This window comes from Dasypus novemcinctus, chromosome 5 (assembly GCF_030445035.2).
Source record: "Dasypus novemcinctus isolate mDasNov1 chromosome 5, mDasNov1.1.hap2, whole genome shotgun sequence".
In the NCBI taxonomy this organism is placed as follows: domain Eukaryota; kingdom Metazoa; phylum Chordata; class Mammalia; order Cingulata; family Dasypodidae; genus Dasypus; species Dasypus novemcinctus.
This window is the reverse complement of record NC_080677.1, coordinates 129,676,143-129,682,638: the sequence shown is the minus strand read 5'-3', so window position 1 is coordinate 129,682,638 and position 6,496 is coordinate 129,676,143.

Genomic DNA, 6,496 nt, shown 5'->3' with positions numbered 1-6,496 from the left:
GAGGAGCATTTCCCATGTTCCCCCCAACTGCTCCAGTCAGGTTCTGAGGCTCTGCTTCGGAAAGAGGCTGCTAGCCTGTGCCAGCCCGCCTTCAGAGTCTCCATAACTGGAGTGGAAATGGCATAAGACACAGAGGTCGATGTTAGGATGATAGAAAATAGGGTAAGCTGTCACAGTGGAATGAAAAAATTAACCACAGTAACTGTGTTAGGAAACTCTCTGCCTGGGAGAGCCTTGAGGTGGAACAGGCAGTGGGGTTGAGCTGAAGTGGAGAGGTCTGGCTTGGGCCTGGGGAGGGGTGGGTTTCAGTGCTAGCAGGTCAAGCAGTGTCAGTTTCTGGGTGTGCATAGCTTCTGTCTTGTCGGGAACGGGATGAAGGAAAGGACCCAACCCTGAGCATTTCTGCTGGGTGCTGGGGAGAGGAGGGCATAGGACAGGGACCTTGCTTAGAGGTGGTTCTGTGTCCCCCAGGCTCTTAGGATTTATCTGTGATGCCAATGAGTTTCATTCTAGGAGTTCATTCATTGAGATGTGCCATTTCCAGTGTTCTCGAATCATTCCTGTGCACCATCACTCACCTGCTCCTAATTTTGATTGAAACAAAAATGGAAGGGTAAAAATTCTTGAGTTGGTGGCAGCTCTTTTTCCAGTGACTGGTGTGTGGGTTGCAGGGGTTGTGTGGGGGGCAGGAGTGAGTCTCACAGGAAGGGGCGGCCTAAGTGGTCGTTCCCTCATTTACCTCCCTTAACGTCGAGGCTGGGGATGGGGAACCATGCCTGGTAAGTTCTTGGAGACTCCACTATGACAAGAAACCTTTCGTACCCCTCTCAATGCCCATTTTTCTCCTTCAGGAGAACAAGTAGCTTCCAGTCCTGTGCTAGTGCCCTTTTTTCAAACTCCTCCCCGCAGGGACTTTAGGCCAGAAAGCTTATATGTGTAAATACAGATGCAGGGCAGTGCTTAAAGGTGCTTTCTTGTATTGAAAGTCAATATTCAACACTGCTAGGAGAATAAACTGGTTCTTGTTCTGCTGGAACTTCCAGTCTAATTGGGGAAGCAATAAGCACAAATAATATAAAGGGCCATGAGGAAACAACCTTGATTCCAGGTGGGAATAACAGTGTGACTTGATTTGAATTGGGTGGCAGGGAAAGCCCTTCTTGTTGAAGGGGATTTTGTGCTGAAACCCTTTAAAAAGATTAGAAATATACCCTGTATCTCAGTGTGGCCCTTGCTCCTGCAGCATTGACATTACCTGTGGATGTTTGTTAGAAATGCAGACGGTCAGGCTGGACCCCAGCCTGACGAATCAGATTCTGGATTTCCAGAACCTCAGAAAACTCGGGCACATTAAAGTTTGAGAAGATCAGCAGGTGCAAAGGCAGTGAGGCAGTAGTCAAAATGTGTCCTCTTCTGGAATTGAGTCTGGAAACCAGGTTGCCCAAGAGAGTTTCTTAATTGAACAAAGTACCCTCTATTGCCTATAATGATGGAAAAAAGGCCCCTAGTGAAAGAATGTATCCAAGACTGGTCAGGGAGCTTAAACACTTGTAGATAGGACAAGCAAGTAAGTAATTGCAGTCAGGGTGATCACTGACATAAAGGTGTGCACAGGGGACTACGAGAGCCCAGCATGTGCTAAGTTAATGATGTGATCCCCAGTGTATGAAAGAAAATTGGCATACAGACCCTTAGACACCAACTCTTAAGGTCTGCAGGACCCTCATAAGCAAAATCGGGAAACATTTTTGCTTTATGTTGTAATCTCTGTCCTACCTGTTCTAATGAGCCAGGACTGGGCTGTTGACCTAGCATTCTGCAGGCACAAGATAGTTCCCAAATGTGGGGTGTGGGGCTCGAGGGTATAAAATGCAGATTCCTGGGCCCTAATCCTTCCCTGCCGACTCCCATTCAGCATTGTCGAGGCCTAGCAGCTGTTGTCAAAAGCTCACGAATATGATGACATTTCACCCCTGAAGTTTAGGCAGGACTCCATCACATAAATAAGGAAATAGAAGCCGGAGAGACTCAATAACGTGCCCAAAGCCACATTTCCCAAAATGCACTGGCAGAACACTACCTCTGGAGGATGTTAGGTAGTAAGTGCTCCATTAAACTGTTCTGAGCGCATTCTGGCCTGGGCAGTACTGTGCTAAAGAGATACTTAGAGTTCTTTGTTGAAAAACTTGGCATGCTTTGGGACTCCAGGAGACCATGCAAACTTTAGCGGGCTTATTTGATCACAAACCCTTTATTTCCCATAAAGCTTCATAGTGACACACTCCTAATATCAAGCATTATTAACCCAAATGAGCACACTTCCCCTGGCTCCTTTCCCAGCCCTGAGGAGGTAGAGATGCTTTCACCCCTTCCCCTCCCTGCTTCTCACCCATCCCCCCCGCAGCCCCCAGGGTGAGGGAGGTGGGCCAAGAAGGGCTCCAGGAGCCCCAGTGACAAATGTGACCCTCGAGCCCCACCATAGGGCACAACTTCAAGTAACATTTGCATCTCACCCTGTCTCCTGAAGATGCTACTATGTGGGGCAAAGGGGTTAAGCGCTGAATGGACAGGATTACCATCATTCTTTGATTCCTCTTAGAAAGAAATGATGAAGCATTTCAAATCCAGTCAAAGGGCCTTAAGGTAAAACCTTCTGATTCAAGTCCACCTCCTTACCTGCATGACCACTGGCTAACTGTATCAAGCAGAGGACTTGGAAAAGCAAGTGTGTGTGTGTGTTGGGGGGTGTGTGGGGGGGACAAAGGGCCTAGCACAGAGTAATTAAATGGTCTTTTGTTGTTTTTAGGAGGTACCCGGGATTACACCAGGGCCTCATACGTGAAGCAGGCGCTCGACCACTGAGCTTTAAATGTCTTGAATGAATAAATGAAGAATGCAAAATCCATGGGTAGGCCAGTCTTGGGGTTTGGGCAGGTAAAGGGGCCTCTCTTTCCTCCTACCCTCAACTCTCAGTCTCCTGATAGCCCTCCTTGCTGCCTCCAACATTGCTCACTGCATTCTTTTCACTGGGTTTAGCACAAAACAAAATGAGTGCTGTTCTCTAATTCAACCTTTTCCCATCTTAGATTACAGAGATAAACTGGAAGAGAGGAGGACAAAGGACCACTGTTAACGAGAATAGGGCCTTTTAGAAAGTTGTAGCTGTGGCTGGGAAAAGGAGTTATCTGGGGAAAGAGCCCTTCTATCTACACTTTCTGGCTTTGTCGATTATAAAGTGTGAGTTCAGCTCAGGTAAGATTGAAACTAAGCCTCAAGTATAGGCAAGAGGAGCCGTAAATCTTCCCTCTCCCTGCCTGCTACAAAAGGATCCTACTTGGAAATCATAGATAATTGGAGTTGGCTGGATACTTTAGAGACCTTCAAGGTCAAGGGTTGGAAATTCCAGTGTTCAAAAATGACCCAGCTGGAAGTGAATGTGGCTCAAGCGATTGAGCTACTGCCTACCACATGGGAGGTCCGTGGTTCAGTTCCCGGTGCCTCCTGAAGAGGGCAGCTGGAGGGACAGGCAGGTGTGGCAAATGCCATGATAAGAGACAGGAAGAAAAACACAATGAGAGCACAAGCAGGGAACAGGTGGCTCAAGCAATTAGGTGCCTCCCTCCCATATTGGAGTTCCCAGGTTCAGTTTCTGGTGCCTCCTAAAGAAAAGGAAGATGAACAGACACAGCAAGTGTAAGCAACAAGGGGGTATAGAGAAATAAATTTTTTAAAAAAACTGACCCAGCAGGTAAGTGCGTGAAGAGGCTGGATGCTGGGCATAGGGAGTGGTGGTCACTAGGGCATAGCTGAGGTCCTTTTGTCCCATTGGAAGGGCTGCTACTACTTAATTTCAGGCAGTTGCTACATGTGGAAATCTGGACCTGCTATTGCTGTTCTCATTTTCCAAGAAAAGCCAAAACAATTTTATGTGAAATCCTTCAACTATTCATTGTTGGCTCTAATTAAATTTTTAAATAAACACTCTGGGCCAAAGAAAAGACATTTCAGGGTTGGATTTGGTTTGAAACTTCTGGTCTAAGTCAACCATTCCGCTTTTTTTGTTTTACCTGATTATGTTATAATCACAAGAAACAAACTAGCGTAGAGTTTGCCCTGGGTATAACAAAGGGTTAAAGACTGAAAGATTGCCTTGGAAAAGCTGGAGATTTCCATCTGGGGGTTGATTTTGGGCTGCAGTTGGGTTATTTGGATAGATCCTTGGTACATGTCAACCAGATTGAGCCAAGGAGGGCTGCTCAGCCAGGCAGTGCTCTGTTTCATGGGTCACATAGATCTAGTGCCCTGCAGAGTTGTACTTGATAAAACCCTTCCTGTTATTTCTCTGACCCATTAATAGCACACCCCACAGAGACCTTCTGTGTCTTATCCTAGAAGGGTACGTGTTTTTTTATCACTGCTTTTGTCACCCCAAGGCTAAGTGGGGTCAGGGAAGCAGCAGTGGTTCCCCAGGGCTCATGGACTCCATCCCACCAGAATCTGCTTTTCCTATCAAAGGCTTGACACATCTAACTTCCTCCTCTTTTAGGAAACAGAAGAGGAAGCATGGCCCAAAGTCACACAGATGGCCTGACACATAACCACAAAGCACTGTCAGGCATGTGGCATTTCAAAGCCTTGAGATTTTGAGGCTCTTCCTTGCTGCTGAATTAGCACAGGGTGTAGACTCTTCCCTTCGCTGCCACCAGCCCCACCTCCTAGTGCTGTGCCTTCGTAGTTGCCAGGCGCCCCGTACACCCTCACAATTGTTGCCAATGCATCGCTGCCTCTCCCTTTGTCCCTCCTTCCCCACTCGTTTCCGCTGAGTTTGAAAACCAAAGAGGTGAAAAGGGACTATTTTCTTTATACTCCTTTCACTTAACACGTAAGAGAAACCTGGTTTTAGGAAACTTCCCTGAGTGGAGCAAGGTGGAAGACACAGAGGCCAGGCTGGCGTTTGCTCTGAGAAGGGGTGAATTTCCTTGAGCCCCTCAAGGGGACCCCAGTTCATGCAGGCTGGCACCTGTGGGCCCTCCCTCTGGCCCTGAGGCACTATTTTTTTTTTAAATAAAGAGCTATGAGGCCGTGAAAAAGGCGGTAAGACCAGGCTAAATCTATTCAAATTCCAGAGAAACCCAAAGAAGGAGTTTTTATAGGTTTAAAATGATTCTGAGTGACTTAGGAGGTCCCCCCTGAGATTAAGTCTATGGACACTCTAGGGAAACGCCTGAAAGAAAGCCACCTTGCAGTCACTGAAGATGACCACCGCCCCCACCGGCATCCCTAGAAGGGCTGGTACCAGCACTTTCCTTAGGACAGTGGGGAAAGGGAGAGTAAGCAGACCCTTTACATCTTAAGAAAATTTTGAAAAGCTGCCAAGGCATCGACGTGGATCCTCGGGAAGGAAGCGGCCACCGGGCGTCCAGGGCATTAGGCCCGAAGGCAGCGCCAGTTCCGACCCAGCGCTTTCCAGGGCTCCTGGGACTGGCTCATGCCTGGCAGATGCCAGTTGCACGAGCAAAGGAAGAGAGTGCTCAGGGCCACAAGCTCCGCCCGAGGAGGGAGCCCCCCGAATGAGCTCATCCTCACTGCCAGGACCACCCCCACCCATGCAGAGATCTGGACCAGAAACAGCAAATCCTAGCCGGGCACAAGCATCCTGGCTCATCCCCAGAGCTCTCCCAGGTCCCCCAACTGGTTGCAGAAGTCGGGTGACCCCCGTGGGCTCTTGGTTTAGCTTTGTTTTTATTTTCACAATTCAAAGGCAGGAGGGGCTCATTAAAGGAGATGTTGGCTTTCCAGCTAACTCTTCACATGGATGTCCAGGAGAGTTATAAGATGAAGATGTGACTTTGTATCCCATTTTGTGGAATTCATACAATTTTGAGTGTCCTTGCCCCAGGTTTGTTATTTTTGACCTCTTGTCTATTTCCCTGTGATTCAGGGCAGTAAAACAGGGAAGGCTGGGAGCAACTTAGAAACAAAAGGGGTAGAAGCTGTGCCCACCCTGCCCTTGTGTGTCTGAGTGTGGACAACTCCCATACCTCCCCGAAGCCCCAGCCTCAGAGATGCCAAGGCATGGGACCTTGAAAAATAGGAGATGACTTGAGACACCAGCCAGAGCTCCAGAGGAACCGGGGTGACCTATTAGCATACCATGACAAAGGACCTCATCAGATTGCCCAGCCCCATCTGCCAAGTCAAGGGAGCGAGGTTCTGGCAGAAAGGACCCACCACAGGTGGACTGTGCATGAAGGGGGACAAAGGACAGAAAAGGTTGGGACAATGTCACCGAAAGAAAAGGAGGAAGGGAGGAAGGAATCCTCCCCACATAAAGTACTTGGAGAGTGTTTACAGAAGGAATTTTTTATTTGAAAAATCAGGGGAAACTCCCTTCCCTTTGCCAGGCCGGATATTAATTAATGGATTTGCACTCAGGCAGACATAGGTTCTCCACAAAGCGTCTTCACTGACTACTTAAGAAAATACGGAGGCACAA